Below are 12,222 nucleotides of genomic sequence, written 5' to 3'. Positions count from 1 at the left end.
AGCCCATTCTAATTGTAATATACGCGTGTTGACAACAACCAGAAGCTTTTATTTGGCGCCAAGATACGCACTAACATTAAATAACATACACTAAAAGGAGATTAGGCAATAACATAACACTAATAACCGCTTATAAGAAACATTCCAGTCACAATACACCGCCCGCAACGCTCTTTCCTGTATGGCGTTCTATCTTTCGTGTATCACTTTCCCTACAATGGTGCTAGATCACTCTGCAATACGTAAGGTAAGGTAGGATATTCCCCCTCCTACGTGACGAAGTTCTTCTCCCCCGAACCCTATCAGCGGGGGCGCAGCTAGAACGATAATTGGGGAGTTGGGGTGGAGTGGTGGCTACTCATACATTCAGTACAGTATCAGGCTTTAGTTGATTTCTCCGCCAATATACACATTGCTCTTATTATATACACATCACACTTTGCCAGGGCTGTCGAGAGGGGGGGGGGGAGCACGGAGGCTCAAACCTGAAGGGGCCCGTTTAACGATACACTCGACTACGGTCAAATCAATACGTCTTTTTCTGGCGGACTCGACCATGGTCGAATACGCTATTTTCCGGCGAATATATGACCATGGTCGTATATTTGCCATTTTCCGACGAACAGTATATGACCATGGTCGTATATAGTATTTGCCATTTTCCGGCGAACATATGACCATGGTCGTATATTTGCCATTTTCCGGCGAACAGTATATGACCATGGTCGTATATAGTATTTGCCATTTACCGGCGAACATATGACCATGGTCGTATATTTGCCATTTTCCGGCGAACAGTATATGACCATGGTCGTATATTTGCCATTTTCCGGCGAATATATGACCATGGTCGTATATTTGCCATTTTCCGACGAACAGTATATGACCATGGTCGTATATAGTATTTGCCATTTACCGGCGAACATATTACCATGGTCGTATATTTGCCATTTTCCGGCGAATATATGACCATGGCCGTATATTTGCCATTTTCCGGCGAATATATGACCATGGTCGTATATTTGCCATTTTCCGGCGAATATATGACCATGGTCGTATATTTGCCATTTTCCGGCGAACATATGACCATGGTCGTATATTTGCCATTTTCCGGCGAATATATGACCATGGTCGTATATTTGCCATTTTCCGGCGAATATATGACCATGGTCGTATATTTGCCATTTTCCGGCGAATATATGACCATGGTCGAGTTAGTCGTTTTCCGGCAAACTCGACCATGGTCGAATTAGTCGTTTTCCGGCGAACTCGACCATGGTCGAGTTAGTCGTTTTCCGGCGAACTCGACCATGGTCGAATTAGTCGTTTTCCGGCGAACTCGACCATGGTCGAGTTAGTCGTTCTCCGGCGAACTCGACCATGGTCGAGTTAGTCGTTTTCCGGCGAACTCGACCATGGTCGAGTTAGTCGTTCTCCGGCGAACTCGACCATGGTCGAATTAGTCGTTTTCCGGCGAACTCGACCATGGTCGAATTAGTCGTTTTCCGGCGAACTCGACCATGGTCGAATTAGTCGTTTTCCGGCGAACTCGACCATGGTCGAATTAGTCGTTTTCCGGCGAACTCGACCATGGTCGAATTAGTCGTTTTCCGGCGAACTCGACCATGGTCGAATTAGTCGTTTTCCGGCGAACTCGACCATGGTCGAATTAGTCGTTTTCCGGCGAACTCGACCATGGTCGAGTTAGTCGTTTTCCGGCGAACTCGACCATGGTCGAATTAGTCGTTTTCCGGCGAACTCGACCATGGTCGAGTTAGTCGTTTTCCGGCGAACTCGACCATGGTCGAGTTAGTCGTTTTCCGGCGAACTCGACCATGGTCGAGTTAGTCGTTCCGCGAACTCGACCATGGTCGAATTAGTCGTTTTCCGGCGAACTCGACCATGGTCGAGTTAGTCGTTTCCGGCGAACTCGACCATGGTCGAATTAGTCGTTTTCCGGCGAACTCGACCATGGTCGAATTAGTCGTTTTCCGGCGAACTCGACCATGGTCGAGAGTCGTTTTCCGGCGAACTCGACCATGGTCGAGTTAGTCGTTTTCCGGCGAACTCGACCATGGTCGAGTTAGTCGTTTTCGGCGAACTCGACCATGGTCGAATTAGTCGTTTTCCGGCGAACTCGACCATGGTCGAATTAGTCGTTTTCCGGCGAACTCGACCATGGTCGAGTTAGTCGTTTTCCGGCGAACTCGACCATGGTCGATTAGTCGTTTTCCGGCGAACTCGACCATGGTCGAGTCGTTTTCCGGCGAATCCATGGTCAATCGTTTCCGGTCGACACCATGGCGAGTTAGTCGTTTTCCGGCGAACTCGACCATGGTCGAGTTAGTCGTTTTCCGGCGAACTCGACCATGGTCGAATTAGTCGTTTTCCGGCGAACTCGACCATGGTCGAGTTAGTCGTTTTCCGGCGAACTCGACCATGGTCGAGTTAGTCGTTTTCCGGCGAACTCGACCATGGTCGAGTTAGTCGTTTTCCGGCGAACTCGACCATGGTCGAGTTAGTCGTTTTCCGGCGAACTCGACCATGGTCGAATTAGTCGTTTTCCGGCGAACTCGACCATGGTCGAATTAGTCGTTTTCCGGCGAACTCGACCATGGTCGAGTTAGTCGTTTTCCGGCGAACTCGACCATGGTCGAATTAGTCGTTTTCCGGCGAACTCGACCATGGTCGATTAGTCGTTTTCCGGCGAACTCGACCATGGTCGAGTTAGTCGTTTTCCGGCGAACTCGACCATGGTCGAGTTAGTCGTTTTCCGGCGAACTCGACCATGGTCGAATTAGTCGTTTTCCGGCGAACTCGACCATGGTCGAATTAGTCGTTTTCCGGCGAACTCGACCATGGTCGAGTTAGTCGTTTTCCGGCGAACTCGACCATGGTCGAATTAGTCGTTTTCCGGCGAACTCGACCATGGTCGAATTAGTCGTTTTCCGGCGAACTCGACCATGGTCGAGTTAGTCGTTTTCCGGCGAACTCGACCATGGTCGTTAGTCGTTTTCCGGCGAACTCGACCATGGTCGAATTAGTCGTTTTCCGGCGAACTCGACCATGGTCGAGTTAGTCGTTTTCCGGCGAACTCGACCATGGTCGAATTAGTCGTTTTCCGGCGAACTCGACCATGGTCGAGTTAGTCGTTTTCCGGCGAACTCGACCATGGTCGAATTAGTCGTTTTCCGGCGAACTCGACCATGGTCGAGTTAGTCGTTTTCCGGCGAACTCGACCATGGTCGAGTTAGTCGTTTTCCGGCGAACTCGACCATGGTCGAATTAGTCGTTTTCCGGCGAACTCGACCATGGTCGAGTTAGTCGTTTTCCGGCGAACTCGACCATGGTCGAGTTAGTCGTTTTCCGGCGAACTCGACCATGGTCGAGTTAGTCGTTTTCCGGCGAACTCGACCATGGTCGAATTAGTCGTTTTCCGGCGAACTCGACCATGGTCGAATTAGTCGTTTTCCGGCGAACTCGACCATGGTCGAGTTAGTCGTTTTCCGGCGAACTCGACCATGGTCGAGTTAGTCGTTTTCCGGCGAACTCGACCATGGTCGAATTAGTCGTTTTCCGGCGAACTCGACCATGGTCGAGTTAGTCGTTTTCCGGCGAACTCGACCATGGTCGAGTTAGTCGTTTTCCGGCGAACTCGACCATGGTCGAATTAGTCGTTTTCCGGCGAACTCGACCATGGTCGAATTAGTCGTTTTCCGGCGAACTCGACCATGGTCGAGTTAGTCGTTTTCCGGCGAACTCGACCATGGTCGAGTTAGTCGTTTTCCGGCGAACTCGACCATGGTCGAGTTAGTCGTTTTCCGGCGAACTCGACCATGGTCGAATTAGTCGTTTTCCGGCGAACTCGACCATGGTCGAGTTAGTCGTTTTCCGGCGAACTCGACCATGGTCGAGTTAGTCGTTTTCCGGCGAACTCGACCATGGTCGAGTTAGTCGTTTTCCGGCGAACTCGACCATGGTCGAGTTAGTCGTTTTCCGGCGAACTCGACCATGGTCGAGTTAGTCGTTTTCCGGCGAACTCGACCATGGTCGAATTAGTCGTTTTCCGGCGAACTCGACCATGGTCGAGTTAGTCGTTTTCCGGCGAACTCGACCATGGTCGAGTTAGTCGTTTTCCGGCGAACTCGACCATGGTCGAATTAGTCGTTTTCCGGCGAACTCGACCATGGTCGAGTTAGTCGTTTTCCGGCGAACTCGACCATGGTCGAATTAGTCGTTTTCCGGCGAACTCGACCATGGTCGAGTTAGTCGTTTTCCGGCGAACTCGACCATGGTCGAGTTAGTCGTTTTCCGGCGAACTCGACCATGGTCGAATTAGTCGTTTTCCGGCGAACTCGACCATGGTCGAGTTAGTCGTTTTCCGGCGAACTCGACCATGGTCGAGTTAGTCGTTTCCGGCGAACTCGACCATGGTCGAGTTAGTCGTTTTCCGGCGAACTCGACCATGGTCGAATTAGTCGTTTTCCGGCGAACTCGACCATGGTCGAATTAGTCGTTTTCCGGCGAACTCGACCATGGTCGAGTTAGTCGTTTTCCGGCGAACTCGACCATGGTCGAATTAGTCGTTTTCCGGCGAACTCGACCATGGTCGAGTTAGTCGTTTTCCGGCGAACTCGACCATGGTCGAATTAGTCGTTTTCCGGCGAACTCGACCATGGTCGAATTAGTCGTTTTCCGGCGAACTCGACCATGGTCGAATTAGTCGTTTTCCGGCGAACTCGACCATGGTCGAATTAGTCGTTTTCCGGCGAACTCGACCATGGTCGAGTTAGTCGTTTTCCGGCGAACTCGACCATGGTCGAGTTAGTCGTTTTCCGGCGAACTCGACCATGGTCGAGTTAGTCGTTTCCGGCGAACTCGACCATGGTCGAATTAGTCGTTTTCCGGCGAACTCGACCATGGTCGAATTAGTCGTTTTCCGGCGAACTCGACCATGGTCGAGTTAGTCGTTTTCCGGCGAACTCGACCATGGTCGAGTTAGTCGTTTTCCGGCGAACTCGACCATGGTCGAGTTAGTCGTTTTCCGGCGAACTCGACCATGGTCGAAGTCGTTTTCCGGCGAACTCGACCATGGTCGAATTAGTCGTTTTCCGGCGAACTCGACCATGGTCGAATTAGTCGTTTTCCGGCGAACTCGACCATGGTCGAGTTAGTCGTTTTCCGGCGAACTCGACCATGGTCGAATTAGTCGTTTTCCGGCGAACTCGACCATGGTCGAGTTAGTCGTTTTCCGGCGAACTCGACCATGGTCGAGTTAGTCGTTTTCCGGCGAACTCGACCATGGTCGAATTAGTCGTTTTCCGGCGAACTCGACCATGGTCGAGTTAGTCGTTTTCCGGCGAACTCGACCATGGTCGAGTTAGTCGTTTTCCGGCGAACTCGACCATGGTCGAATTAGTCGTTTTCCGGCGAACTCGACCATGGTCGATTAGTCGTTTTCCGGCGAACTCGACCATGGTCGAATTAGTCGTTTTCCGGCGAACTCGACCATGGTCGAGTTAGTCGTTTTCCGGCGAACTCGACCATGGTCGAATTAGTCGTTTTCCGGCGAACTCGACCATGGTCGAGTTAGTCGTTTTCCGGCGAACTCGACCATGGTCGAGTTAGTCGTTTTCCGGCGAACTCGACCATGGTCGAGTTAGTCGTTTTCCGGCGAACTCGACCATGGTCGAGTTAGTCGTTTTCCGGCGAACTCGACCATGGTCGAGTTAGTCGTTTTCCGGCGAACTCGACCATGGTCGAATTAGTCGTTTTCCGGCGAACTCGACCATGGTCGAGTTAGTCGTTTTCCGGCGAACTCGACCATGGTCGAGTTAGTCGTTTTCCGGCGAACTCGACCATGGTCGAATTAGTCGTTTTCCGGCGAACTCGACCATGGTCGAGTTAGTCGTTTTCCGGCGAACTCGACCATGGTCGAATTAGTCGTTTTCCGGCGAACTCGACCATGGTCGAGTTAGTCGTTTTCCGGCGAACTCGACCATGGTCGATTAGTCGTTTTCCGGCGAACTCGACCATGGTCGAATTAGTCGTTTTCCGGCGAACTCGACCATGGTCGAGTTAGTCGTTTTCCGGCGAACTCGACCATGGTCGAATTAGTCGTTTTCCGGCGAACTCGACCATGGTCGAGTTAGTCGTTTTCCGGCGAACTCGACCATGGTCGAATTAGTCGTTTTCCGGCGAACTCGACCATGGTCGAGTTAGTCGTTTTCCGGCGAACTCGACCATGGTCGAATTAGTCGTTTTCCGGCGAACTCGACCATGGTCGAATTAGTCGTTTTCCGGCGAACTCGACCATGGTCGAGTTAGTCGTTTTCCGGCGAACTCGACCATGGTCGAGTTTAGTCGTTTTCCGGCGAACTCGACCATGGTCGAATTAGTCGTTTTCCGGCGAACTCGACCATGGTCGAATTAGTCGTTTTCCGGCGAACTCGACCATGGTCGAATTAGTCGTTTTCCGGCGAACTCGACCATGGTCGAGTTAGTCGTTTTCCGGCGAACTCGACCATGGTCGAATTAGTCGTTTTCCGGCGAACTCGACCATGGTCGAATTAGTCGTTTTCCGGCGAACTCGACCATGGTCGAATTAGTCGTTTTCCGGCGAACTCGACCATGGTCGAGTTAGTCGTTCTCCGGCGAACTCGACCATGGTCGAATTAGTCGTTTTCCGGCGAACTCGACCATGGTCGAATTAGTCGTTTTCCGGCGAACTCGACCATGGTCGAATTAGTCGTTTTCCGGCGAACTCGACCATGGTCGAATTAGTCGTTTTCCGGCGAACTCGACCATGGTCGAGTTAGTCGTTTTCCGGCGAACTCGACCATGGTCGAATTAGTCGTTTTCCGGCGAACTCGACCATGGTCGAATTAGTCGTTTTCCGGCGAACTCGACCATGGTCGAATTAGTCGTTTCCGGCGAACTCGACCATGGTCGAGTTAGTCGTTCTCCGGCGAACTCGACCATGGTCGAATTAGTCGTTTTCCGGCGAACTCGACCATGGTCGAATTAGTCGTTTTCCGGCGAACTCGACCATGGTCGAGTTAGTCGTTCTCCGGCGAACTCGACCATGGTCGAATTAGTCGTTTTCCGGCGAACTCGACCATGGTCGAATTAGTCGTTTTCCGGCGAACTCGACCATGGTCGAATTAGTCGTTTTCCGGCGAACTCGACCATGGTCGAATTAGTCGTTTCCGGCGAACTCGACCATGGTCGAGTTAGTCGTTTTCCGGCGAACTCGACCATGGTCGAATTAGTCGTTTTCCGGCGAACTCGACCATGGTCGAGTTAGTCGTTCTCCGGCGAACTCGACCATGGTCGAATTAGTCGTTTTCCGGCGAACTCGACCATGGTCGAGTTAGTCGTTCTCCGGCGAACTCGACCATGGTCGAATTAGTCGTTTTCCGGCGAACTCGACCATGGTCGAATTAGTCGTTTTCCGGCGAACTCGACCATGGTCGAGTTAGTCGTTTTCCGGCGAACTCGACCATGGTCGAATTAGTCGTTTTCCGGCGAACTCGACCATGGTCGAATTAGTCGTTTTCCGGCGAACTCGACCATGGTCTCGACCGGCGAACTATTGTAGCCATTATTAAAACGTAAAGACATATTTTATTGTACTTAGATGATTGTTTTATCAATATCAGTTTATTATCGAAAAAATAAAATTTTGATGTATTTCAACAGATGTGCGGCATATTCCAGTTTTAATTAATAAATCAATTCAATTCAATTACTAATAGCTAAATACGTAATCATTCCACAACCATGTTTTTTTAGAATTCGTTTACGTTACAGTGTTCTGGGAATCGAACCCAGAGGCCAAACGCGCGTTTTTATCAAATGCCAGGGGGGGGCATTTCCCCTCAATGTTTGCTTCACTTCGCCCCCCCCCCCTGGGAATCGCCACTGCTATCAGCGAACACGTTTTTGATTTGGCCCCAGACATGGACACTGTTTTTTAAAGCCAAACGAAAAGGAGGGAAACCGGAGTGCCCGGTGAAAAACCCTCCAAAGATAACCTGAATTTCAGGTTACCTGACCGGCGGTCCGAATTTGGTATTTTCATTAGAAATCGTCCGCTATGACAGTCCAGTTTTCACCTACAGTTTAGTTTTTCATGCATCAGTGAACCGAGTCCCAGGAATTGCTACTCAATTCTTGAGCTTCATCAATTCAATCCTGCTGGTGGTCTAACCCAGTCTACTTTACGCAGCGCGCGCATATCGTCGTTGCAAAACACCAGGCTCTTAGAAATCAACTGCGCTTTGTCCGACAATGGCAACAAAAATTATTTCAATTTTTCAAATATTTCATTTTTTGAATAAAGAAATGCTTCGTATTCACGACTTGCATGCTTTTTTTTCATCTCAAACCGATGTAGACAACAACACTCTTCTTTTTTTTAAAAACATGCACCGTTTTTATCTTTCTCTTTATATGTTCTGGTTTACATGTAAAATGGAGGAAATAAACGTAATTGGGCTCAACATGCAACTTACTCAATATGGCTAATCAATAATATCCCTCAGTCTCTCACCTTTTGTACCGTATAATTACCTTCTGTAAACATCGCACCAAACTTCACTTGCTTCTTGTCTCCTTTACAAACACTTGTATTCTTCTTCTTCTTCAACAACATCTCGACGGTGAGGCGTGTAAGGAATGAAAAAACATAGTAAGTGTGTCAAAACACAAAGGCTTTTCTTTGAAGGGTCAGCTTTTTAGACAAGTGGGTACTACCCCTAGATACCCTCTCCATTAAACCAAGTCGAGTTATCATGCAATGATGCAGTTATCATGCAATGAGACCCCTCCATTATACCGTAAGTCCAGTTATCATGCAACGAGACCCCCCTCTATTGTACCATAAGTCCAGTTTTCGTGCAATGACCCTCCCTCTATTATACCACAAGTCCAGGTATCATGCAATGAGCCCCCTTCTTCATTATACCACAAGTTCAATGTATCGTACAATCTAGAAGCTATATTTTTCTTATACAAGCTTCGTCAAAATAATCAAAATTATTAGATTACGTTTATTTCCTCGAGAGCTTAAACCGGAATCCGGAAAATTGAAATCAACAATTGAAAATTTGAAACAGAAGAGTGTTAATGTGTATAATTTTTGATGCCACTGACGGACGGTCCTTCGAAGCGGTCGCATTGTAATAAGCGGCGAACTGAGAACTTATATGATCATATAAGTACTCGCAATTACCTCCGTATTAATCTAAAATTAGGCCAATACGAATTCGGTTTATATTTTCTCGCTGCGTGCGCGTCGCGCATGCTAATTACTTTTTTCTGCTTTCATTTCATCGCTTTCAAGCCATCATGCGCCTCCCCCAGCCATTAAGGTGGTTTTTTATACTACCACCGTAAGTCCTTAAAATTCACACGCAAGTGACAAGACTAGGAATGTTTCATCGAGAAAGCTCGAAAACGTCCTCATGCATAAGAGCTGTGTGAAATTTCCTGTTATCATGCTATTCATGCATTGTCGAAAAGGGTGGAATGTCACTTGATGTGTGAATATACTAGGTTAGACCACCAGGAGGATCCGAAAATAAATCATGCACTTACATTAAGCATGCATTACTCTAATTAGTATATCTATAGTATATACCTCAACCAGCTTCTACTTGTACACCCGTCTCGTCGTCCATTCTCTGATTCTGCGACAATCCTCCATCATCTGATCCTGCGACGATCCATCCATCATCTGATTCTGCGGCGATCATCTATCATCTGATCCTGCGACGATCCATCATCATCTGATCCTGCGACGATCATCATCATCTGATCCTGCGACGATCCATCATCATCTGGTCTATTAACGGCATACGGAAATTACAATATCATTAATTTCCAAAAGAGAAATGTCACTTGTGTATAAAGCATCAGAATAAAAATGATCAAAACCCGATTATAGACCTCCAACATCTCCTACGCCACTCGTCCAAGGCCTTCGCATTGCGCACGCGAATACAAAATGTCATGCAAGTTTTGTAGAAAATATTCATCGTTTTCTTCATGCTCCTGAGAAAACTAAAACACTCGACTATTATCTCCTTCTAGAAATACAATTTCTCATGCATTTTTATGTTTTAGGCGCTCTGTGAGCAATATTTTTTGTTCCGGACTATTGTCGTTCAAGATGGAGAAAATACAAGTGATGGGGCCCCAAATCACTTGCATTTACTCCGCATGCGCTTGACACGACCAGACACATGCACAAACTGCAATCCGAAAAGTTGAAATTCAAGGAGGTAAACAGAAGAGTGTTCAATATATCTCAGAAAAAAGCCAAATCCATGCATATTTTACTCATGCAAATTTTCACCGAAATCGTGTTTTGTATTTGCGTGCATTAATGTCGCCCGAGGCAGCTCCGACATCTCTCCACTCCGACGATTCTTTCATTCTAAAAAAGAAAAACCACGGTAAATAGTATTCTTGTTTTGTGGCAGAACTAATTTTCATGGGAAGCAAAGGAGCGACAAGATACAGCTCAACACATGAAGTCTAATAACTTCATACATATACAAATACGGATATTTTATATAGGCATTCAATTTAAGTTTGAATAAAACTAAGATGAAGCGCTGACAGACTTCAGAAGTATTCATAATACGATAACCGTGTCCGAAGGACGCCAGGTGCCAACCGGGAAAGTTTCAGCGATAAAGTCCCGAAAAGTTCGCTTAATTTCAGTATAAAACTATATTCTAGTTTCGCCCACATATTTCAAGTCACAAATGCAAGTTAGTATAGAACAATACCTATTATTCGTTGCAAGCAAGCGTAAAGCGTTTGTGTTTCGCCTTCCCCATCTTTCGGCGCCGTAGTTCGTTCTGAAATCAAATAAGCAAGGAAAAACAATATTAAGTTAACAGCTCACTTGAATTTTACATTTCAATCGAAATATACAAGATATAGCTGTGAAATTTGGCAGAATATATAGTTCCAGTCGCTAATGACAATGACTCGGCTATTCAAATAACGGTTTTCAAATCAACACAGCGACGAACTCATTTGCGAAGCCAAAGATCAAGCCAAGAGATCTTTAAACCAAACATGATCATGTACCTGAGCAAAGACTCTTCCAACTCTTCTCTGACTTCTTCAAGTGATCCTTCTTCTTCGAAACTACAAAGTTTGACGGTTTCGTCTTGAGTTTAACCTCATTTTATTATCTCAAAATACATTCCAACGGACAATGCACTTCATGCATTGATGACACCCAACAGTAAGGCCTGTTTCAAACGACATGCTTCTCATGTGCCGAAGTCAGCTGAACGCATTAACAACAATAGATAATGAGGCAGCCTTAGGAATCTTATGCGCCCACGACGTTTGAAACCGGTTTAAAAATTTGCTCGGAATAATTAGCCACACAAAGTTTTGCTGTCTCAGGGCAATATGTTTTGCATATTTTGCATTTTATATGTTTTGCATTATCCGTTGCAAGTGATTAATAAAATGCCGCTCCGTGAAGCGAGTTTTTTCATGCTCAAGAAAGAATGTTGGCTTATTTACTTGAAATAAAGCCCCGTAAAATCCCCCTCAGAATTTTGACTTTTGTTGGTCAGCTTGACAGGTTTGAGCGATTATATTTACATCATTCATATCAATTGAATAGCTTTATTTTTCAGCCGGTAAATGAGAAACTTTCACATATACAGGGTGTCTCAAAAGTGTAAATATGCAAGAATATTAATATTGTTCTGCTTTGCACCATAGTTCAGCTAAAATGACTTTTAGCTTTCTAAATGAAGGATTAAGAGCCATTTTCAATTCCCAGATGTGCTTATCTATTGCGCTTTAGAGCTGTATTAATGTCTTGCATATTTAAGTGTTTGCGTTTTTTTTGAGACACCCTGTAGTGCGAAGACTGAAGAGTGTGTCAGTAAGCCAGTTTGAAAGATTTTAAAAGGTGTTTTATCATCCAATGTGTGTTGCCATTGGTAAGGCACTGTTATACTAATTTTTATTGGAGGGATGTAATTAGTAAACTAAAGAGGGTTCAAAATGCTAAGAGGAAGTTACAGATCGCGGCAACGAGGTGCTCTGACGTATCTGAAATAGCCTCTGAAATAGCGTATCTGAAATAGATGCCTCAGGAGTAGAATTGCATTGCAAGTTGTAAGTTGCATTTAGTGTAATTTAGTGTAATTTTAGTGTAACAGCGTTGTGATTGGTTGA

The sequence above is a fragment of the Dendronephthya gigantea genome, unplaced genomic scaffold (assembly GCF_004324835.1).
Source record: "Dendronephthya gigantea isolate DGI-Jeju-01 unplaced genomic scaffold, DenGig_1.0 000051F, whole genome shotgun sequence".
NCBI lineage: Eukaryota > Metazoa > Cnidaria > Anthozoa > Malacalcyonacea > Nephtheidae > Dendronephthya > Dendronephthya gigantea.
Note: the sequence above shows the minus strand (reverse complement) of the source record.